The sequence below is a fragment of the Ambystoma mexicanum genome, chromosome 3q, assembly GCF_040938575.1.
Source record: "Ambystoma mexicanum isolate Mex_15411 chromosome 3q, UKY_AmexF1_1, whole genome shotgun sequence".
Lineage (NCBI taxonomy): Eukaryota > Metazoa > Chordata > Amphibia > Caudata > Ambystomatidae > Ambystoma > Ambystoma mexicanum.
This window is the reverse complement of record NC_090926.1, coordinates 768359712-768385002: the sequence shown is the minus strand read 5'-3', so window position 1 is coordinate 768385002 and position 25291 is coordinate 768359712.

Genomic DNA, 25291 nt, shown 5'->3' with positions numbered 1-25291 from the left:
CTGGTTTTTCCCAAAACCTTTGCATGGGATGTTGGATTTGACAGCCTGCTGTTTGTTCTGTCTATGAGCATTATTTTTAGCTGCCCCAGGCTGGTTCCTCTGAAAGGGCTGCTCCCCTTTTTTGGATTTATCATTGTCATGGGATTTGCTTACTTGCAAATTTGTGCTATTTTTGGAAGAAGAATCCATGGTATCTTCTTCCTGAGGATGTTCGGCGTTGAGGGTGTCCCCCTCTGTGTTACTTTTACTTCCCTTATTTTATCAACGTATGCCCAGATCTTCCTACCATACATGGGGAATTTTTCTTCATATATAGTTGCTAATATGGCAAAGGCCTGTAACCAGTTGTCCCAGTTTTGTTCGACCTGGGCGTTCCTGGCAATGGCTTTTTCTTCTATTTTTTTGGGATCTCTAAAAGCGTCTTTCCCTTTGCGCTGTGCTTCTATTAGGGAAAAGATTTCTATAAATTCTTTGGCCCAAATGGCTTCTTTGATTGTGGTATCAATGTTCCATGCCAGGCATCTTTTGTATCTATTTAATATCTCTGTTTGGAAAGATTTCATTTTTTGTTCTAATTGTACATTACAGATTGAGATAATGGGCCTCATCACGACTTTGGCGGTAACCCTTAAATCCGGCGTTAGCGCTATTACTGCCGGATTTAAGGGTCCGCCAAATCAGGACTTTGGCGGATTTCGCCCCAGCTCTGAGCTGGGAGGAAATCCGCCGAAAATTTGCGCTATTACTGCCGGCGGGAAATCCGCCGGCGGTAAGAGCGTGAATTTTCCCCATTGAGCCCAATCGGGAATGGGGCATTCCCCGAATGGGCTCAATGGGGAATGGGGATTTACTTTACCGCCGAACTCGTGATCCGGCGCTATTAGTGCCGGGGAGTTCGGCGGTAGGGCTAATACCGCCGGCGGCAATACCGCCGGCATTACCGCCCAAGTTGTGATGAGGCCCAATGTCAGTTGTATTGCTGCCGGGTGTCCCTGTCGCGCCCGTGTTGTCTGTGCCTGGCGTTGTCCATGCTTTTAGGGCACCTGTTGGATCAGTTGCTGGAGTTGTGGAGGCTGTTGTATTTAAAGCTGTCTATGTCTAAGAATCATTAACAAAACATGCCCTAAAGAGCAGATTACAATATAAGATATTTTACAGCTGTATGATAGCAATCTGTCTGGTCTTGTGACTGAGTGTCTGGTCTAATTCTACTCAGTTTTGCAAACTGACATCTATATATGCTTTTCTGAGTTCTTGTTGCATTGTATTCAAATGAGAATGACAAAGTATTCGGCAAGAGCAGGATAGCAAGAAACTATTCGGCCGGAGCCGAATAGTTTTTTTCCATCTGGAATTCAGCTGAATACTTACTCGAAGCCGAAGTTCAGTACACCCCTACACAGGACATATGGTCCAACTACATCAAGGATTTATATAACGAACACTGAAACACTAATTCAAAAGTGGTACTCGAAAATAAAAAACTACATCTTACTAAGCTTGACATACAGGTAGATACACTGGTTAGAATTATTGTAAAGCTTAAGAGCTCTCAGGCTCCTGGACCTGATGGTGTCGCCAGTGTACTCTTTAAAGGCAAACGAGAATCTTCGACGAAAATATTGAATTTACTATGCTCCCATATTGAACTGACCAGCACTATTCCTGACAGTTGGCACAAATCTGTGATTGTACCCATCTTCAAAAAAGGCGACAGATTGGAACCCTCCAACTATCACCTTTTGGATATGATGGTCATGAGACAGAAGATATTCTCCAGCATTTGATAATAGAAGTAGGTATTTGGGCTGAAAAAGCTAGTTTACTTAGCAGATATCAAACAGGATTTAGAAAAGGTTACAGCACTATCACTAACACCTGTACACTCAATATCCTATTGTGGAATATTGTAACAAGAAGGGGAACAATGTATATTGCTGTTACGTCGACTTCAGCAAAGCTTTGAATTTGGTCTCATGATCATTACTCTGGGTAAAACTAAAAATCTGGGGTGCTGATCCATCGTTATTGCTCTATATGCAACAACTATATACCTCAGTTACAATTAAACTGAACCTGGCAGGTAACCACACCAATTATTATCAAACTAACTGTGGACTAACTGTGAACTGAATCAAGGCTGTGTTTTAGGGCTCATATTATACAACCTTTACACTGCCGACATAGAACACAAATTGTTAAAAGCCCCTAACTTTCCACCCAAGATAAATGGAGAGCAAGTATTGTGCCTATCGTACGCTGATGACATGATTCTGTTCGACCAGGCCAAGATCGGTCTTCAACGAACGATAGATGCTCTAGCGGAATATGCCATAAAAAACAACATGGCCATTAACATACCTAAAACCAATACTATGGGCCTCATTACGACCCAGGCGGTAAGTTACCGCCTGGGTCGTACCCTTACCACCATGGCGTAAACTACGCTTACGCCATGGTGGTTGGCGGATTTACCGCCCCATTCCAAGGTGAGTGGGGCAGTAAATCCCCATTTCCCATTTTACCCTTCCCCATTCCCATTTTTGCCCCATAGGGCATAATGGGAATGGGGAAAGGCGCTAATTACGCCACCGTAAATTACGCTGGCGTAATTAGCACCAAGGTCCCTTTGCGGCATGGGTTTTAACGCCTGCAAAAAGCAGGCGTTAAAATCACCATCCCGCAAAGGGACCTTGGAATCAGGCGTTAAGGGTCGGCGCCGTTTACGGCGCCGTAAACCCCTTAACGCCTGTGTCCTAATGAGGGCCATATGTGTCTGATCAAAAGTACTCTGGAATAAAGACCTTTAATTTTGAAACTGCAGAAATCCACCCTTGAAAGAACAAGGATATTCACTTACTTGGGTTTCTCAGTTATAATAAAACCTCCAGTAATGTATTACGCTGAAACAACCAGAGCAAACATTTGGAAGAAATCGCTTGTTCTCAAGAATTATATAGTGCATTGTGGAGGATACAATATCAAGAGGATTTTAGAGGTATATAGCACTAGGATTATGCCCACAATTGTATAGGCACTTGAAGCACTACCCAGCACACACGTGCTTTGGCCCAATAGACTTGAGGACAAACTACTTCGTATGGTCATACATTTGCCCAATTCGGTACCGTTTGAAGCCTTAAGGCTGGAGTTTGGTTTGCCATCATTAATGTCCATGTGGTGCGTACGGAGAACACTGCTATATGCTTTATTTATGCAAACACATCAAAAAACAAATGGTCCATTACAACTCTTGGGTAAACAATTAGATAACGACGGTAAGAACAGTTTTGTATTAGATTTAAAATCAACAGCGATGACACACCTAGCAGCACTGGACATAGATCCTGATATCTTTGTATCCACGCCTAACTGCATCAGGGTACCAGATCCCACCCCTTAAATTGAGCACAGATAACATGATAGGCTGATCAATGGTTCCAGTATTGCAAAAATTAGAATTATAGTGTTTTTTTAATATAAAAGGGTGCATGTGGGTTGACATATATTTTTGGGGTCAGAATGACTCAGGAAGTGAAGGGTGCTTGAGGTATTACACGCACATCATGAATATGTAAAAATATATTCCGGAAACTGGATAGAAAATGAGTTATGCTCCAAAGTAAATTGACTACCATTTGGTAGCCAGGCTGAACAGGCTATGATGGATTCTAAAATGGATTCCAAATACAAAATGGCATCATGACACCAGGTGTTAGAGTCCTTACTTATGCAGATAGCAGATATTCTTTGGCTGTAGTATACTGTAGATAAGTACGTCTGGGATGGTATATTTAGAAATCTTGGCAAGGAAAGCAGACATGATTGATAGTAAAATCTGATAAGGGCATGGGAAAGCTACCAATTAGACAGAACAGTATGAGCTGCTGCCAATTAAACTTGGCAGGACCTCGAGAAGCAGATAAGAATTGGCTTTTGACAGGAGTTAAATGATTTGTAATTATGTTTAGCTGAGTCTAGAATAAGCTTATCAGTCTATGTGTCAGTCAGCCAGTACCTGCCAAAGATGAGCTAATATGGGCTTGATGAGCGACAGACAATCCACCCAATCAAAAGATAGGGAGGGCTTTCCTCTGACCGAAGGGAACAATCAGATATGAATCCTGAATTTGCATGAAGTTATTGCATCATTGAAAAAGGCATCTTAAAGCAAGCAGATTGTAGGAGCTCTGTGCGCCTTCCAGTATGCCTTTTTGAACCTGTATTAAAGATGACTGTGAACCTGTGCCCGGGGGTCTGTTCCTTTATTACTGTTCCAGTGTCACAGTCCACAGATCTCCAAAGCTGATGTGGTGCTGGGTTCCTCCTTTACACATGGCGACCATAAGAAGGGACTCTAAAGATCTTTTAGGGACAAGAACCCAGACTTATGCTGAGATGCTGACAGAGATGGGGAGATGCCTGGGGAAGGTGACAGGGTAAGTAAATGAATCTGCAGTGTGCCCTTTTTTTGCCAGAGGAGGTGTCCCCATGTCTGTTAGCATGATGATGGCGCACTTTGACATCTGTGGATTTTGATATGTATTGTAAGGGGACAGCGGCAAAGGAAAAAATAAAATGTTATGTATATATTAATGGGAAAAGCAATCAGTAGTTAGAAAAGTAACTGGGTTGATTTTAAAGAGCGTTTGGAAGTGTAAACGAAGAGCGTTTTAAGAGATAAAGCCAAATAAAAGAACCTGGCAGTAGGGGACAGTAGAGGTCATCATACACTTCATTCAAATTAACCTACACAGCGCAGAGGGCAGGTCCCTGTTAGATGGTGACTTACACCCCTATCAGGATATGTTTAGGGGCAGAGATAAAACAAAGAGTGATGAGGATTAATGTAAAAGAGTCATCTAGTCTTTCTGTCTGTTTATGTGTCTGTTTTAAATTAAGATGTCGAAGAGCGACAATCAGTCAAGAAATTATATTATTTATTTAGGGCAGTTGATTTGCACCAACCCACAGATAGACAGCATGGAAAAAGGCAGAGGTCTGAGCAAGCCGTTGATGGAGTTGGCTCACATTTTGTTGTCTGAGATGTTATGGCGGAGAACAAAGAAAAAAATAAATTAAAATGAAGTCAAAATGTGACCCCTTTTGCACCCTTGAGGCGGGCGGGTGACGGTAACTAGAGGGTTCACTTTTATATACCTACATTGATGAAAACCTTAGAAAGCCAAAAGGCTTTGAACGATAGAAAACCACCAAGCACATAATACCAATAAAGGAAAGATAAGGCATTACATTACAATAGAAATTAGTTTTGCTTCAGAAAAGGAATAGGCAGTTACAAAAAAAAAGGAAAAAATAGGGTTTAAAATTAATTTGACACTACAACCGACTCTAGATTCCCTTTCTCCTTGAAAAAGTGAAGGGAATGTGATCTATGACATATATTGAAAGTGAAACAACAAAGTGATATAAACAATTTTGTACAGAGCGTGCGGTGCACAGCAGGAAAAACATACTAGCGCTGACAGTACACAATGAAAATGTATGTTCAAATCCGCCCTGCTGGAAGAAACAAGGGTTTCTTCCCAAGGCTAAAAGATAAGGAACTGACAGAGTCAAGTAGTCATTAAGAGGGTAATTCATAGAATCCAGCGCACAAGTAGCGCACGCGGCTGGCGCACAGCGTGCGCCTGCGATAGTCTGCGCCAGGCACGTGCGCTAAAACTGATTTCCACGCACAGCGTATTCATGGATTTCATGCTCCCAAACCAGCCGTGGCGCAGAGAATCGCAGCGAGCCTGCAGCAGCACCAGTAACGCCCCCAAGAACGCCCTCGCGCAAGGAAAAGCCATCAAAATCGCCAAATCATCGCTAAGGGCTGCGCTAACCCTGGACCACTTCACAGGGCAGGCAAACAAGGAAAGCAAAGCGGGCAATCTTCAAATCAGGAGTACGCGGGAAGTTCTACACGCGACTAGGCAGGGAACGTGAATTACAGGGGTACGCGGGAATTATCACACGCGAACAGCCAGGGAACGCGTATTACAGGGGTACGCGTGAAGTAGAACACGCGATAGGCCAGGGAACGTGTATTACAGGGGTACGCGTGAAGTAGAACACGCGATAGGGCAGGGAACGTGTATTACAGGGGTACGCGGGAATTATCACACGCGAACAGCCAGGGTGCGTGTATTACAGGGGTAGTGGGAAGTTCAACACGCGATTGGCCAGGGTACGTGTATTACAGGGGTACGCGTGAAGTAGAACACGCGATAGGCCAGGGAACGTGTATTACAGGGGTACGCGGGAATTATCACACGCGAACAGCCAGGGTGCGTGTATTACAGGGGTAGCGGGAAGTTCAACACGCGATTGGCCAGGGAACGTGTATTACAGGGGTACGCGTGAAGTAGAACACGCGATAGGCCAGGGAACGTGTATCACAGGGGTACGCGGGAATTATCACACGCGAACAGCCAGGGTGCGTGTATTACAGGGGTAGCGGGAAGTTCAACACGCGATTGGCCAGGGTACGTGTATTACAGGGGTGCGTGGGAATTATCACACGCGAATAGGCTGGGTGGGCCCTCACAGGTGTACCCTGTACACCCTCCACGGCCCCTGCAGGCAGCCCACAAAACAGGGGACTACCCTGCACACCTGATCATGTCCCCCTGCACCCCCATCCACCAGGGGCACCCTCCACCAGGCCCCCACCCATGTCTCCCACCACCCCCACCCCCCAGCAGTGCAGGGGCACCTGCCATCAGGCCCCCACCCATGTCTCCCACCACCCCCACCCCCCATCCACCAGGGGCACCCTCCACCAGGCCCCCACCCATGTCTCCCACCACCCCCACCCACCAGCACTGTGGGGCACGTGGCCAGCAGGCAGTCAGGCAGCAGCAGATGGCAGGTGGGAGCGTGCTCAGGGCTCTGGGGGACTGTAATTTGGCCTCCTGGCCAGGAGCGTGGTCTTTCGTGTTTGAACGCGTGGACAGCCTGATAGGGAGTGATTTTGCACGTGAAAACCCCACACTCAGCGAATCGCGCGAAAACCCGTCACCAGCATATGTGCGTCTATAGTTACCTGCACGTGCAGTGTCAAAGCGTGTGATTGGTGAAAATGGATCTACACGCAGGAGTGACAAAGCGTGTGATTGGTGAAAATGGATCTACACGCAGGAGTGACAAAGCGTGTGATTGGTGAAAAGTGAGCTACACGCAGGAGTGTCAAAGCGTGTGATTGGTGAAAAAGGATCCACACGCAGAAGTGACAAAGCGTGTGATTGGTGAACATGGGCCAAGCACGTACACGCCATAAGTGACGCTGTACGTGTGGGCCTGTATATAAGGTAGTGTAGAACACCATTTCCTTGTATGTGCTTTTCGTGGAGAGCGAGTGGGTGAATTCTGTACTTCTTGTCGTTTCACACGCGATTTACTTCACGGCGTTTCCAGTTCGTACTCCCTGTTACCTCTGACAGCTTTTTCTCTTTTTCCTCTTGTACTGGTTTACCTGGGCCTGTTCCCTCAAACAGTGTCCCCCTTCTACTGTTGTCCTGTCTCCTCAGACAGCGTACACATCTTCTTTTGGCGGGGGTGTTGCCAACCAAACGCGCTCATTTTTCACGCTCTTTTACCTGGCAGACGGTGAGTCACGCACGTATCTAACTTCTGTGCTTGCCCCGTGTGTAGCCTACCCCTTCAGAGGTCATTCTAGGCTGCGTGTGACACGCATACGTTCATTGTGTTACTGGATGCCACAGCGTAGTGCAGGGTTTTCCATCAGCACACGTGGTCTAGGAGGGGTATTGTGCACGTTCCTTAACTTTTCTGGGGTGCCTGTGCGTTGCGTGACCCGTCATCTTTCCCCAGGGGTGTCATATAGCCTTGCCACTGCACTAGGGTACGAATACCATCTGGTACCCAACCCCTTTGACACCCAATTGCCCAGGACAATTGTGCACACCGACTCCCATACGCACAATAACATCAGTGCCATGGTTGGGAGGCGTGCAAGCCGTAAGGGTGGCAAAGGTGGCCGAGCCACACGTGGTGGCCGTGGAGGATCCACTAGGGGACGTGGTTGTGACTTGCAGGGTGCCCCTGTCCCCCCCAGTCTGGAGGACCAGTCAGGGACACCCCTGCCCCCCCCCAGTTGAGGGTCATGTGGCTGATACCAACCCTGATCAGCCCTTGTCGGACCAGCCCATTGTGGCAGCAGACCTGTCCGAGGGTGATCCCATCGCTGACATCCAGGTCAGCAGGTCCACTGCACGTGCAACGGTGCACATTGGTGTCATCAGGGCACGCGCATCTATGCCAGATAGGTCATCTGCTGGCCCCCGTAGCCAGGGTGTGGCTCCATCCACCCCACCTCTCATACACCCTGCCAAGACTGTGTCGGTCCTAGTTCATGCACCTCAGATCAGGCCTGACCCCATCCCACTACCCCCAATGCCTGCACCTACTCCCATGCTGAGTGTGCAATCCCACACACCCAGTACTGAGTCCACCACGGCTCCTGCCCCTAGTGTCCACAGCGGCGTAGGACACTCTGGATCCCCACCCCTTCCAAGCGCAAGAGGAAGAGTGCACGTCCGGCACAGGCTGATTCCCCAGGCACGGCTGCACAGTCCGGCCCATCAAGGAAGTCAAGCTTCACAGACGCCGAACTGAATGCACTTGTTCAGTATGTGTCAGATCATGATAGGGAAATGGTCATCGTTGCAGGGTCCAAGACCACACATGCCAGACGCCAGGCACACTGGCAGACCATTGCTGACAGAATAAGTGCCCTTGGAGTAGTGAGGCGCACAGCTAGTGATTGCCAGAAGCGCTGGAATGACCTTAAGCGCAGGGCAAAGGATAAGCTGGCCTCAAGTCATGCCGCAACCTTGGTGACTGGAGGTGGGTCCCCAGCACAGGAAATAGAACTCACACCACACGAGTCCGTAGCTGGATCCTACGTCACCGAGGGACAACTCCAAGGTGTGGGAGATCTCCCTGATTACGAGGCATCATCCGGTGAGTGCACATGCATGTGTGTATTATCCATGTGCATGGTGTGTGTGTGAAGCATTCATGTTGGGTGCCTGTCAAGGGGGTGTGTGGCAGAGTTGATAGTGGCACCCATGTGCCTCATCCAGTATGTTCAGTGCAACACCATCTGCCCACAGCACTATCCCAACTGGCAACAGTGCACATATGGCCCTACACCATGGAAGTTGCCCTTGAATTGTCATTTTGTCACTACATTGTTGCTCATACTCCCCTGTCTATTCATCTAATGTCTTACATACCATTCCTATACTTTCCCCCAGCCAATCAAGTTTCATCTTCACATGCCTGACATGCAATGATACCACATGCTAATGCGTCCTCTGTATATAAATGCCAACCAACATGCTGTCATACTGTGGATGTTGCCTTGACATCCACCTCCTACCTGTGTGCTTTGGTACCGTCTGGTTTCGAGCCCCATTCCCTCACACTCCATGCTGCTCTTCATGGTCTATCTTCCCTGACTTCTACAGTTCAGACCATCGTGCCCTACTCACGACACCTGCTTGCTAACAGTCAAATGAGGGCACCCTGCCCTCCAATGCGACCCACCCTATTGCTGACAAGTGCATCTGAGCCTACTCAAAGCCAACTCTCACTGACATCTGCTCATACATGCCTTTGCCTGTCCCATAGACCCTTCACATGGTCCCTGTCCTCTCTCCTTGCTCCTCTTCCACCATCAATGGTGGGACCCGTTGGGGTGTACTCCTGGCCTCCTTCCAATCCTCAGAGGCCACAATTGATGTGCATGGTAATGGGAGCATCTCAGTCCAAGGCCCTTAGGCCAACCTCATTCTCCTTGAGAAATGCTAGCCACATCTCATCAACTTCCTTTCCTCTCCTGCTGTCCCCCCTCCTCTCTCCTCATCAATCCTGCACTGCCTCCCTGCACCCTCCCATGATCCTTCTCCGCCTCCCACTCCAACTCCTACACATGCTGCACCTCTGATCTCTAGCACTCCCCGTAAGTCCTCCAAGGCTGTCAACCTCCTCCACAATTACACTCCTTTCACTGCGGCTGCATCAGGCATTCCTCCGATATCTGTCACTTACATGAGGTTATGCACCTTGACATCCTTGGTCTCATGGAAACATGTCTGACGGCCAGCTCTGTCTGCATCCTTCCCACACTCCTACCTGATGTTCAGGAGACCCTCTCCTTGGCCCGCCACTACTGTGCAGGGGGGTGTGCCCTTGGCTTCCCTGAGGGTATTCCTGCCACTGTCACTCCTACTTAGACCTACTCCACTCTGGAATGGCTTGTGTGACGTCTCTCTCTACCACACCTTGACATTCACAAACTGTGCGTACTGTGTCTGGGAAAACTGGTCAAATGTACTACTTCCTTTCTGAGTGTCCTCACCTCTCCTCCTCACTCATGTCCCCAGACACAGAAATCCTCTTCCTTGTTGCTGTACGCATCCACCTGCATGCTTGTTGACCCCCCCACGTGACCTTTCTGTGACCTCAGCAACTCCCTCTCACCCTCTAGACTCCCGTCTGTCCCTACTCATTCTGCAGGGCACAGTCTTGATGCTCTGATCTCATCTGACTTTCCCCTCTCCGTCCATCTCTGCACTCCTCTCTCCTGGAGTGATCACATTCTCCTCTCCTCCCAGCTCACCCTCACCACCCCACAGGCAAAGCCACCCTCACCACTGTCACACACCTTCTTGGTATTCCAACCCATGAAGTGTGTGTCAGTCGAGGCTCATGCTGCCAAAATCTCCCCCCCATCCAGCTCCCCCTTAGGCTCACTCCCATCCTGACAGGGCCCACTCCATGCTCCACTCTATGTCAGGTACACTGGATGTCTTTGCCACGGTCATGACCACCTGTCTGAACCTGGCATGACTCGGATCTTGTGAACCCAGACCACAGGTGCCGGGTGGCAGAGAGGGAATGTCCTGCATCATGCTCATCCTCTGGCAAACTGGCCTGCCACATGCTCCAAAGGCAATAGCGCCTCACCCTTTTCACCAAGATGAGATCCCCAATCCAAGGGCACATATCTGCGGCATGTGACAACTCTGCAGGACACATAGAAATCTGCAAGGACCTTGCCGAGCCAGATGCAGTGTGTACCTCCCCTGTCCCCTCCGAGCCCACAGCACTGCATGATTGTCTCTGTACCCCTATAGGCCACCCCCCCCAGCACTTGTCTGCGCCTAACACCATCTGCCCTTGACGTTAAGTCCTACTTACCTTGTACAGCACTTCCAGCCGCCACTTCCCCTTGCACTTCATTGTGCCACCCACCCCTGCACTTGCGTGACATGAATGACACCAGCACCAGTAGGATTGTTGACTGGCATCCCCTACTGCCCCACCACCCCTCAGTGCTCCGCTGTACCTTCATACATTTCTGGACCGGTGCTTCACGAATGCTATATGATTCCTTTACAGGTGATGGGGAGGTGGAATCTCATTGTTTACTGCAGTTTGTTGATGTAGACAAGGCACTGTGCATCGTGGCCAATTTGGACTAGCAGATCCATGTACAACATGTTAACTTATTGATGTGATGATGCAATGTCAGGACCAGAGTGGTAGAAATCCAAAAAAGTTGCCCTCCTCTCCCTCTTCACTTGGTGGCTATGTCACATGCCATGTGTGTGATGGCATGTGCCTTTGACATGGCAATCACCGGCCAATGTGTGATGGCAGTGCTAGGCAGCATGGTGAGCAGGCGTTGCTCTCCAATCTGTACATTGTATGCCCTGAGCCTCCCCTACAGACCCAGTGATGGTGAATGCATAGGAGGTCTCCCAGTCATGTGGGACATGTGTCGTAGAACTACTGCCTCTGTTGTTCATCAGCCCTTGTTGTATGCCATGGTGCTAATGCCTGTTTACATTTTTCTCTTTCATGTCTTTGCAGGGGACGAAGCACTTGTTGATGCTGGGGATGTGGTGGTTGAGCCGTCCCAGGAGGGCAACCCGGGCCGACCTTCCACAAGTGAGGGACGTGGTGTGTTTGTGGGTGAAAACCCACAAGTGCTGCAGGTCGTGCTGTCGAGGGGTGTCTCTGGGGGTTCCTCCCCCGAGCAGTATTCAGGTGTAGACTCGGAGGATGACACCTATGTGCAGTCGCAGGTGAGTGTTCTTGGGAGAGAATCTCCTCTGTCCGACCCACCTGCAGCCGGGCCATTGCCCTCAATGGGGATGTCAGTGTCGGCAGCTCAGCCTCCGGTGGTTACGGATGCAGGGCCACACCACACAATCTCTGATCCTGTTCCTGGGGCTGCAGATCAGAGAGGGAATGCAGTCCTGCAGCCTGAGGCCTTGCCGGCACAGCAAGGCGCAGTCCGCCTTGCCCCAGGCAGGTGTGGTGCCCGTCAACGTGGTGGCCGTATGCCACCTGGCAATACCGCTTGGGAGCAATCCATCTACGGTATGGCCAACCAACAGGCAGCATCATCCGAGATGATTGCACAGGCCATGGATAGGGTGGCCACTTCCATTGTCCCCCCAGAAAGGCTGATGGAGCGACTGGAGCAGGCTACAGAGTCCATCTGCCAGGCACACAGGGAGGATATGTTGGCGTCCAACAAGGACAGGCGGGCGGCACTGGCGACTCTGCGGGAATCACTTTCCATGGAGTCCCAGCGCCACAGGGAAGGCCTGAGGGAAGAATTCCATCACCTCAGGTCGACCCTGTTAGAGCTTGAGGCTTCATCCCATAGAAGGACAGAGGAGCAGCTGGAGCGTCTGACACGGACGCTCTCGGCCGAGATGCAGGCAACTCGTGCGGAGGTCAGGTCATCCCGGAAGTTACTGCATGGGGACCTCCGCATGGTTATAACCCAGAACCAGAACTACCAGACCCGCCTGCTTGCAGCCATGGAGGAGCAAACTCGTGCTTTGCGTGGGCTGCCTCCCATTGTCACACCATCTTCTGAGGCAGCTCCCCCACCTCCTGAGTCAGCTGCAGGGTCTGGCCAGAGCGATAGCGACTCATCTCCCACAACAGAGTAGCCGTGTGGGCCACGAGCCTATGGGGTGTTTTAGTTTCCCATGATCCACACAGGTGGATTGTGGCGTGCATCCTGTCCTCGGACCTCATAGGTGCCCCCCCCCCCCCCGCCGGCCCTTTCATGGCCATTTTTTCTCAATTTTCTTTTTTCTTTTCCAAGAGTGTTGCCTTGTGTGGGTACCTGGGCATACACTGTATTGTGGCTGGGCACATGCAGGCTTGTCCTGAGTTTGGTTTCGATGCTTGGGTAGCAGACATCCACACCCCTCCTGCTTCCGTTTCCATGGGCTTGCAAAGGGTGTGCCCAAGTGACAGCAAATTACACGGTGACATTGGACTCCCATGAGCTGTTGGCCAGTCCATAGTCAATACTGTGTAGACATTCATAGTGTACATTGTTGTTGCACCTAACTATGCATGATGGTTTGATATGTGCCTCTACTTACATATGTTGCTCATGTTTTGCAGGTATTTCACACAGTTCTTCACACGGGCATACTCTCTGGAGTCAGACTACATGTCGGTAGATGTGCACTGACACTTTTGCGTGGCGCCATCACTGTACATCTGGACGGTGAGGACATACCAGCAGAATCAGGTAATGAGACTACCATTGATTACATGCATTGTGTCTTGTTTGGGTGGGCTTCAGGGTGGGTTGGTGTGTAATTTGATTGAAATTACTCTTACACAGGTGTGTAGTAGTGGCTCCAGCGCGGTTAGCTGTTCAAGTGCGGCTATGTTCCATTTGGGGCACTGCTATTTGTGACACCGGTGTCATGTTGTGATGGCCAGTTTGTTTGCTCTCACATACCATGACATGGTGTCCTCAGTGGCGGGACTGTGAAGGGAATGGGTGACATGGCAATGTTGTCATGTAGTGAATCGCCTGTGGCAATGCATATTTGATTGATGGAGTTGTGTCTTTTCGTTGTGATGCATTGCTGGTGTATGTGTAGGTAGGGGTGCACACATAGTGACACTTCCATGTTAACAATCTCAGGCTGATGTGTATCTGACAGTTTATTGTCAAGTAATTTTGTGACATTGTCAGGTAGTGTCATCATTGATTGTCAGATGGTATGTGCCAGAGCAGTGTGCACTAGCCAGCACTGTGATTCCTAGGTGAAGAAGTTGGCCACCAGTTGCGTACGGGCTGCCACCCCCGTGCCCTTTCCCCTCCCATGCGCAGCGGGCGTGCATGTGGTTGTGGATGTGGGGGCACCACCATGTCCACGGGCAGGCCCCGGCGTGTTGCAACGTTGTGCAGGACACATGCTGCCACTATGATCCTGCACACTATTCGGGGAGCATATAACAGCTGCTCGCCAGAACGGTCAAGGGAGCGAAAGCGTGACTTCAGCACTCCGAATGTGCGCTCCACTATGCCCCGTGTTGCAATGTGGGCTGTGTTGTACCTTACCTCGGGTGGCGTGGTGGGGTTCCGGATTGGGGTCATCATGTGGGGGCTGATAGGGTAGGCACTGTCCCCTGCGGAGGTGGTGATGGGTATCATTAGTGGTGTTGTGTCATGACCCAGTATCTGACATGCATGCATGTGCAGTGGCATTCATGCTCACCAAGCAGCCATGTATCTCCTTGCTGGCCAGCCTCTAGGTCCCGGCATAGTGTAGACATTCTGTAGATGAAGCTGTCGTGGGTGGACCCGGGATAGTTGGCATATACTGATGTGATTATTCCCTTGGCATTGCATACAACTTGCACGTTGATGGAATGCCAGTGCTTGCGGTTTCTATAGATGTGCTCTGTTGCCCTGGGTGGACGTAGAGCCACATGTGTGCAGTCAATTGCACCAAGCACTTTGGGGAATTGAGCCACACCATAGAATTCCTGGATGCACGTCCGCCTTTCTGCATGAGTCCTGGGGAGATATATGTGCCTGCGGACTGATGGCCGTGCAGTGATGATGTTCAAGACCTGGTGTAGGCAGCGTGACTGCGTGGCCTGTGACACACCACCCACTATGGCACTTGTCCGCTGAAAGGATCCAGTGGCCAAGAAGTGCAGTACATTCAGGACCTTCTGCGGGGGGCTGAGTGCTTGGGAGCACAGGGTGGGTGATGTGAGGTCATCCTCCCACTCACTGACCAGGTCCAGTATGATGTGTGCTGGAAACCTGTACCTCCCATACACCTTGTCATCAGGCATCCCGAATAGGCTGGTTCTGGGTGTGAATATTCTGGCCCTGACTCTCCTCCTCCTCCTCCTTTGGTAGCCCACTGCCACTGCTGCTAGGAACGGTATGTTCATCCTGGCATCTGGCTTGTTTATTGATAAGTGCGCAAATTAATGCCTTGCGCGTGTTCTAGGCGAGCGTGTGACCCTCGCACCCCTGGAATCTAGTTCCCACTCCAATAGCGTGTGGAAATTCCCACGCAGCAGGCATACAGGTGCGCTGACGTACTTGCGTGTGTAAGTGCCCGCGCACCCCTGAAATACACGTACATAGGCCAATGGCGTGTACACGCACTTTTGGCCAATTACACGCGATGTAATACACGTACATTGGCCAATCGCGTGTACGCGCACTTTTGGCCAATTACACGCGATGTAATACACGTACATTGGCCAATCGCGTGTACGCGCACTTTTGGCCAATTACACGCGATGACACTCTGACGTGCAGTATTTCCACGTGTGCTCCGTCATCACGTGCTGAGTGGGGAACGCCCGTGCGGATCACGTCAGACGCGCTTACGCGGTGAGGGACTCTGGTCCAATAGAATCGCGTATGCGTGCTGACGCACCTACGCGCTAAGGCCCTTTCCTCGGATTTCACGCTGACGTGCAGGAATTTCACGTGCCAAATCACTCCGTATCAAGCTGGCCACCCGAAAACACACGGAACACCACGCTCCTGCCCAGAAGGCCGAGTTACTGCCCCCCCAGTGCCCTGAGCAGCCTCCCACGTGCTATCTGCTGCTGCCTGCCTGCCTGCCTGCCTGCTGCCACCGTGCCCTGCCATTTGGTGCCTGCACATCAGCCATCTGCAGGGGTCCAGTTGCTGTGTCCACCCCTGCTGGAACTGAAGACTCCCAACTGGGATTACATCGCTCCACAGCCCAGCCCCAGGACCCAGTTGCCCACCCACACCTGCCTCTGGGGTTGCCATGTCGGGCACTTCGACATCTGGCACCAGTGGCAACCCCAGGCCAGAGGGGCAGAGGGGCACCAGCTTCACTGCCACGGAAGTTGGTGTCCTGGTGGAGCATGTCCTGGGGCAGTATGATGCCCTCTTTGGATCGTCCCGCGCCAGCAAGGAAGGACGGGAGAGGATCTGGGCCGACTGTGTGGTTGCCATCAACGCGGAGGGGGTGGCAACCCGCAACGTCCAGAAGATCAAGAAGCGCTGGGAGGACTTGAGGTCCAGGACCCTTGTGAAGGCCCGGCGCCTCGTGGAGGGGGGCCGGGGCCGCATGAGTTCCATCCAGAAGAGGGTCCTGGAACGCGTACGCCCAGCGCTCCACGCCCAGGTCCTTGAGAGGGAGGCCCGTCTGGAGTTGAGCGGTAAGTGTGCAAGCATTACTGTGTGAGACAGGGCATGTTGCGGTGTGCTGGTTCTATGATACTTGCCTGTATGTGTGCCATGGGCCATGTATGCATGTATGTGTGCAGGGACATCATGGTAATGCATGTGCGACCAGTGATGTGTGACCCACATGGTTGTTGCATGTGTTGAAATGTGGCATGGGGAGCCCTATGCAGATTTAGGACATGAGAGCATGCCAGTCTCTGTACCTGGACATGGATGGGGGTGAAGGATGGGTGCTGATGCCAGGTACATATATGGTAGCCATGTCTGTGTGCCTGACCTGCGTGTCTGTGACTTGTGCATGCCATGGATGCATGACACATGTGTGTGACAATGCACAGATTCTGTGACGCACCCAACTAACCCTTGTTTCGCCTGTGTTCGTTGTGTTTGGGGCCAGATGGATGTGACTGAGGTGAAGTGTGTGCATGTGATATGCATGAGCCATGATGCATGTGAGTTACATATCATTGAATGTTTCAAGAGTCAATTGGACATGCATGGAAATGTGCATGGCATGCACCATGCCTGTTACTGTGTGTGTTTTGCCTGGACTGACCCATGTGTTGTGGAGGGACATGATGGAAGTGTACTTTGACAGGGGTGCTCATCTGCTATTGCTTCCTGTCTAGGGGACCATTTTACAGTAGCCTGATGCTTGTGTCCTTTGTCTCCCTCTACGCAGCGGCTAGTGAAGAAGAGGGCGGAGACGGCGCTGTGGAGCAAGGCGGCGGGGATGCCCCCACGGCTGCAGCGGAAGGGGTGGGTGAGCCCCCACAGGGGCCTGCTACGGCGGGAGACGGTGAGGAGCCATCCAGGTTGGTGGTTTGCACAGAGGAGGAGGAGGCCGACACTGGTGCACACATGGGGCCTGGTGGGAGCATCCCTGCTGGTGCAAGTGGTGCAGTCCAGGGCCAGGGGCAGGAGGCAGCACAGGTCACCGTGGAGGTGCCTGTGCATGTCGCTGTCCCTGACCCTGTGAGTGCACCACCATGCACCAGCAGGGATGCCCCGTCCCAGGCCCGTCCGCAGGTAGTGGGGATGTCCATGTCAACTGACTCCCCTCCACCTGCGGCCGTGGGAACCCCTGGCCGCATGGAGCAGGTCCTGGTTGGGGTCGCGATGCGCACGGCTGTGATTCGTGATGACGTGCGTGCTTCCCGGGAGGAGCACGCACGTCATCACGAAGTGCACCGTGCCGACGTGGCCCAATTGGGATCGGCCATGTTCGGGGGGTTCCTGCATGTGTTGGCCAATCTGACGGCCCTCTCCTCCTCTGTGCAGGCTATCCACCGGTCGTTCTCCTTGCCGTCTTCCGGCCCAGATGCCACCATGGCCCCCTGTGGACCTGCCCCGACCAATGCAGCCAGCTCGGTGGGGATCCCATCCCTGCCACAGTTGGGAGTCGGAGGTCCAGCAGGGGTGGACGACACAGCAAGTGGACCCCAGCAGATGGAAGATGTGCCGGCATCATCGGGCAGGGCACGTGCACGACGGCGTCGGTGGTTACCATCAGCCTGGATGCCGTCGTGCTGGCAGAGGCAGTGGCGTCGGAGGCAGCAGCGGGCTCGACGTGGGAGGCATCATGGCTCAGGGCCATCAAGATCAGAGGGGCAGGCATCGGCCGGAGGGCAGGGCAACCCTGGCATGGCGGTGTGTTCCGTGTGGGAGGAGTTTGGCCAGCGGATAGGTGCGGAGCGGCAGCGGGCGGAAGAGGAGCGGCTCGCCATGGCCAGGGCGGAGATCTCCATGCGTCGGGCATTGAGGCGGGCTGAGTGCCTCGAGGAGGCTCGCAGGGATTTTGGTGAGCACATGGGGTTGTCCCTGCGAGACCTCGGGGCCAGGACAGAGTCCCGCCTCCAGGACATTGACATGGAGTTCGAGGATGCCCTGGCCAGCATCACCAAGTGAGCCGCAGGACTAGCCCGCTGCCTTTGTATATAGTTTTTTAGTTAGTTAGTGCTAGGTTTCCTTTATTTATTTTTATTATTTTGGACCGCTCGGACAATGGCCACTTTTTTGTACATATTCATTTTATTAGTTAGTATTAGGTTTCATTTGTGCTGTTGGGCTCATGGACCCTGGAACATTCCTGTATATATTGTTATATTTTGGGAGATACATTTTTTAATTTTTTTATTGTTTACACCATGACGTAATGGTTTTTCTTTGATTTCCTACTACATGGTTTTGCTTTGGACAAATTATATTGATTTTTTAATCCTTTGTTTTTTGGTTTATCATTTTTGTTCTCGGACATGGACCTTTTATTTACTTTGCCACATAGTTGTATGTTTTATTGGTTTACTTGATTTGTGTTTTTAATGCATTTTTATATTATCTTACACTTGTGTTATTTTCTCTTTGGTTTCTTACATGTCATGATATGGGTTTTGACATTCACTTGCACCCATTGTGTATGTGTGTGTGACGGACATGTTTTCTTTTGCATACTTGCCTTTGGGGTTGTGTCATGTGATTGCATTCACTATGTGGGTGCATGCAATCCTTGCCTGGGTGTTTGTGCTGGGTATGCTGGCCATTACTGCCATGATTGTGTATCGTCAGGACCTGGGGCAGGGGGACATGGGTGGGGGCCTGCTGGCAGGTTCCCCACAGTGCTGGGGGTGGGGGTGGTGGGAGACATGGGTTGGACATGGGTGGGGGCCTGCTGGCAGGTTCCCCACAGTGCTGGGGGTGGGGGTGGTGGGAGACATGGGTTGGACATGGGTGGGGGCCTGCTGGCAGGTTCCCCACAGTGCTGGGGGTGGGGGTGGTGGGAGACATGGGTGGGGGCCTGGTGGAGGGTGTCCCTGGTGGATGGGGGGTGGGGGTGGTGGGAGACATGGGTGGGGGCCTGGTGGAGGGTGCCCCTGGTGGATGGGGGGTGGGGGTGGTGGGAGACATGGGTTGGACATGGGTGGGGGCCTGCTGGCAGGTTCCCCACAGTGCTGGGGGTGGTGGGAGACATGGGTGGGGGCCTGGTGGAGGGTGTCCCTGGTGGATGGGGGGTGGGGGTGGTGGGAGACATGGGTGGGGGCCTGGTGGAGGGTGTCCCTGGTGGATGGGGGGTGGGGGTGGTGGGAGACATGGGTGGGGGCCTGGTGGATGGTGCCCCTGGTGGATGGGGGGTGGGGGTGGTGGGAGACATGGGTGGGGGCCTGGTGGAGGGTGCCCCTGGGGGGTGGGGGGTGGGGGTGGTGGGAGACATGGGTGGGGGCCTGGTGGAGGGTGTCCCTGGTGGATGGGGGGTGGGGGTGGTGGGAGACATGGGTTGGACATGGGTGGGGGCCTGCTGGCAGGTTCCCCACAGTGCTGGGGGTGGTGGGAGACATGGGTGGGGGCCTGGTGGAGGGTGTCCCTGGTGGATGGGGGGTGGGGGTGGTGGGAGACATGGGTGGGGGCCTGGTGGAGGGTGCCCCGGGGGTGGTGGGAGACATGGGTGGGGGCCTGGTGGAGGGTGTCCCTGGTGGATGGGGGGTGGGGGTGGTGGGAGACATGGGTTGGACATGGGTGGGGGCCTGCTGGCAGGTTCCCCACATTGCTGGGGGTGGGGGTGGTGGGAGACATGGGTGGGGGCCTGGTGGAGGGTGTCCCTGGTGGATGGGGGGTGGGGGTGGTGGGAGACATGGGTGGGGGCCTGGTGGAGGGTGTCCCTGGTGGATGGGGGGTGGGGGTGGTGGGAGACATGGGTGGGGGCCTGGTGGAGGGTGTCCCTGGTGGATGGGGGGTGGGGGTGGTGGGAGACATGGGTGGGGGCCTGGTGGAGGGTGCCCCTGGGGGGTGGGGGGTGGGGGTGGTGGGAGACATGGGTGGGGGCCTGGTGGAGGGTGTCCCTGGTGGATGGGGGGTGGGGGTGGTGGGAGACATGGGTTGGACATGGGTGGGGGCCTGCTGGCAGGTTCCCCACAGTGCTGGGGGTGGTGGGAGACATGGGTGGGGGCCTGGTGGAGGGTGTCCCTGGTGGATGGGGGGTGGGGGTGGTGGGAGACATGGGTGGGGGCCTGGTGGAGGGTGCCCCTGGGGGGTGGGGGGTGGGGGTGGTGGGAGACATGGGTGGGGGCCTGGTGGAGGGTGCCCCTGGTGGATGGGGGGTGGGGGTGGTGGGAGACATGGGTGGGGGCCTGGTGGAGGGTGTCCCTGGTGGATGGGGGGTGGGGGTGGTGGGAGACATGGGTTGGACATGGGTGGGGGCCTGCTGGCAGGTTCCCCACAGTGCTGGGGGTGGGGGTGGTGGGAGACATGGGTGGGGGCCTGGTGGAGGGTGTCCCTGGTGGATGGGGGGTGGGGGTGGTGGGAGACATGGGTGGGGGCCTGGTGGAGGGTGTCCCTGGTGGATGGGGGGTGGGGGTGGTGGGAGACATGGGTGGGGGCCTGGTGGAGGGTGTCCCTGGTGGATGGGGGGTGGGGGTGGTGGGAGACATGGGTGGGGGCCTGGTGGAGGGTGCCCCTGGGGGGTGGGGGGTGGGGGTGGTGGGAGACATGGGTGGGGGCCTGGTGGAGGGTGTCCCTGGTGGATGGGGGGTGGGGGTGGTGGGAGACATGGGTTGGACATGGGTGGGGGCCTGCTGGCAGGTTCCCCACAGTGCTGGGGGTGGTGGGAGACATGGGTGGGGGCCTGGTGGAGGGTGTCCCTGGTGGATGGGGGGTGGGGGTGGTGGGAGACATGGGTGGGGGCCTGGTGGAGGGTGCCCCTGGGGGGTGGGGGGTGGGGGTGATGGGAGACATGGGTGGGGGCCTGGTGGAGGGTGTCCCTGGTGGATGGGGGGTGGGGGTGGTGGGAGACATGGGTTGGACATGGGTGGGGGCCTGCTGGCAGGTTCCCCACAGTGCTGGGGGTGGGGGTGGTGGGAGACATGGGTGGGGGCCTGGTGGAGGGTGCCCCTGGGGGGTGGGGGGTGGGGGTGGTGGGAGACATGGGTGGGGGCCTGGTGGAGGGTGTCCCTGGTGGATGGGGGGTGGGGGTGGTGGGAGACATGGGTGGGGGCCTGGTGGAGGGTGTCCCTGGTGGATGGGGGGTGGGGGTGGTGGGAGACATGAGCAGGTGTGCAGGGTAGTTCCCTGTGGTGTGTGCTGCCTGCAGGGGCCGTGGAGGGTGTACAGGTAATGCCTGGGAGCACACAGCCAATTCGCGTGTGGAACTTCCCGCGCACCCCTGAAATCCACGTACCCGGCCATATCGCGTGTGGAACTTCCCGCGCACCCCTGAAATCCACGTACCCTGCCATATCGCGTGTGGAACTTCCCGCGCACCCCTGCAATCCACGTACCCTGACTAATCACGTGTGGAACTTCCCGCGCACCCCTGAAATCCACGTACCCGGCCATATCACGTGTGGAACTTCCCGCGCACCCCTGAAATCCACGTACCCTGCCATATCGCGTGTGGAACTTCCCGCGCACCCCTGCAATCCACGTACCCTGACTAATCGCGTGTGGAACTTCCCGCGCACCCCTGAAATCCACGTACCCGGCCATATCGCGTGTGGAACTTCCCGCGCACCCCTGAAATCCACGTACCCTGCCATATCGCGTGTGGAACTTCCCGCGCACCCCTGAAATCCACGTACCCGGCCATATCGCGTGTGGGACTTCCCGCGCACCCCTGAAATCCACGTACCCTGACTAATCGCGTGTGGAACTTCCCGCGCACCCCTGCAATCCACGTACCCGGCCATATCGCGTGTGGAACTTCCCGCGCACCCCTGAAATCCACGTACCCGGCCATATCGCGTGTGGAACTTCCCGCGCACCCCTGAAATCCACGTACCCGGCCATATCGCGTGTGGGACTTCCCGCGCACCCCTGAAATCCACGTACCCTGACTAATCGCGTGTGGAACTTCCCGCGCACCCCTGCAATCCACGTACCCGGCCATATCGCGTGTGGAACTTCCCGCGCACCCCTGAAATCCACGTACCCGGCCATATCGCGTGTGGAACTTCCCGCGCACCCCTGAAATCCACGTACCCGGCCATATCGCGTGTGGGACTTCCCGCGCACACCTGAAATCCACGTACCCTGACTAATCGCGTGTGGAACTTCCCGCGCACCCCTGCAATCCACGTACCCGGCCATATCGCGTGTGGAACTTCCCGCGCACCCCTGAAATCCACGTACCCGGCCATATCGCGTGTGGAACTTCCCGCGCACCCCTGAAATCCACGTACCCGGCCATATCGCGTGTGGGACTTCCCGCGCACCCCTGCAATCCACGTACCCTGCCATATCGCGTGTGGAACTTCCTGCGCACCCCTGAAATCCACGTACCCGGCCATATCGCGTGTGGAACTTCCCGCGCACCCCTGCAATCCACGTACCCGGCCATATCGCGTGTGGAACTTCCCGCGCACCCCTGAAATCCACGTACCCGGCCATATCGCGTGTGGAACTTCCCGCGCACCCCTGAAATCCACATACCCGGCCATATCGCGTGTGGAACTTCCCGCGCACCCCTGCAATCCACGTACCCTGGCTAATCGCGTGTGGAACTTCCCGCGCACCCCTGAAATCCACGTACCCGGCCATATCGCGTGTGCAACTTCCCGCGCACCCCTGCAATCCACGTACCCTGACTAATCGCATGTGGAACTTCCCGCGCACCCCTGAAATCCACGTACCCGGCCATATCGCGTGTGCAACTTCCCGCGCACCCCTGCAATCCACGTACCCTGACTAATCGCGTGTGGAACTTCCCGCGCACCCCTGTAATCCACGTACCTGGCCATATCGCGTGTGCAACTTCCCGCGCACCCCGGTATGCACGCACACGTTTATTTTTTCTCTCAGCGCGTGTCTGTGTTTGTGGGTACCCCTTTGTACGTCATTTGTCCTGGAGGGCCACAGTATTGGACATTGATCATGTCTGTATATAGGTGCTATTTGTTGGCGCACCTTTTAGCGCACATTTCTTGCAGGCGCAGAGACGCTACCGCCTGCTTTCTTGTGGCGGTCGTGTTTGTGCCTGTTTGTGCCTGTGCGCTGCTTTGAGCGTGCGCTTTTTTGCCCTATTCTATTCCATGAATACGTGTTGTATGCGAGCGTGTGGGCGTTCCGCGCACTTGCCTCCTATACTTTCCCCGTGCCGCCCACATTCTTCCCCATTCCGAGTGTTGTGCCCCATTTTATTCCCCATTCCGAGTGTCCCGCCCTGTGTTCCGCCTACTTTAGAGCTGTGCGCTGCGCTCGGAGTGATAGCGCAGTGGCCGTGGCGCACGACGTTGGTTGACCTGTGCGCCGGCCTGCGCCGCGCGCTTTTTCAGCGCACGTCCTCTGCTTTTCTTGCGCACGGACTTCCATGAATCGACGTGCGCTGGTTTCCCTGCGCTTTTCGCTAATTTTCGGCGCAGCGCACGTATTGGCCCCTCTGCGCCGGGATTTTGAAGGAATTCAAAGCTGCTTGGAGTTTTGGGAAAAGATAGCTTTCAAGTCATAAACAATTGAAACAGAAACATGAATGAAGATTTATGGAAACATGGCCAAAACGAGTAGGGATGAAGCTAATATGTGTATAAATATGCAGGGAAAATGTTTAGTGATTCATTCTCGCGCTTTGAAACACTTGTGTATGAGCGCAATATAAATAAAATATCAATTCAATTTGTGCAGTTTTGAAATAATTCTGCCCCTGACTCTTATGGAAATGTAGAGTTGAACTTGGACTCCTTAAATACATTTTTTCCTTTTTGGGGGTTTTATGATACATATATGAGATATGAGGCGGAAGTGGTGCACAAGTGGTGTTTTACGGTGGACTAGTTTTGCTGGCTGAAGTGTTCATCCCGTTCTTCATCCCGTGCCCCTGCTGCTTGCTGCGTGTGGGCCCTTTAAGCAGCCCGTGGAGGAGGAGCTGCTGTCTGTGACGCTCACACCACTTAAAAGCATCCACTTCCATGTAAGCGGAGTGGAAGTGGTGCGCAAGTGGTGTTTTACGGTGTTAGCCGGTGATGGCCGTGACGGCCCCTACATTTCTGAGGAGCTGCGCGACGATGAGAAAACAAACAGCCAACAGCCCCACAGCCGGAAGCGGACTTTGGTCAGAGGAAGTCTCCAACTAAAAGTCTTCAGCTGGGGGTGAGGACTCGGCTACAGGTGAGGCAAAGAGTGAACTCGCTGGCCACACAACCCCTGCAGTCAATACAAACTTTCTCACCAAAGTTAAATATGACTGTGAATTTAAAGCAAACCCGTCTGCCCTTCAGTGCGCGTGGTCGGGTCTGTTTACTATCAGACCCAACGGGACTAACGAGTATGACTGATTTGCTACAGCAGAGTTATCCCAACCCGATACCCCATATAGAGACAATAATGATGCCCAAATTGAACCTAGCTGCTACAAGGCAGTTAGGAAATCTGCATATGAACGGGGTGGGATGGGACCAAAATGAACAGTCTGATCAGCGAGTAGAGGAGGAGCAGCTCTTGGGTGACCGAGATAGAACTAAGGGCATGAAGTCGCTTACCCCTCCCCTGATATCCGTTGATCTGTATACACCAGGGAGTAGAAGTCCGACTCTCGAGGCTCCAATGATACAGCCAGAAAATGGGGAAAAGGAAGGACTTCATTATAATGCCCTTCCCCATGGAGATTTAATGCCACATGACTAACTGAAGTGCATCCATGGAGCAGAAAGGATGAGGAATAATACTGATTCCATTACAGAAAACCAGCCGCAGGCTCCTGAGGTGGGGGGCATGCAGGATGTTGCCTACCCCTTTGCACCCACTGAGGTG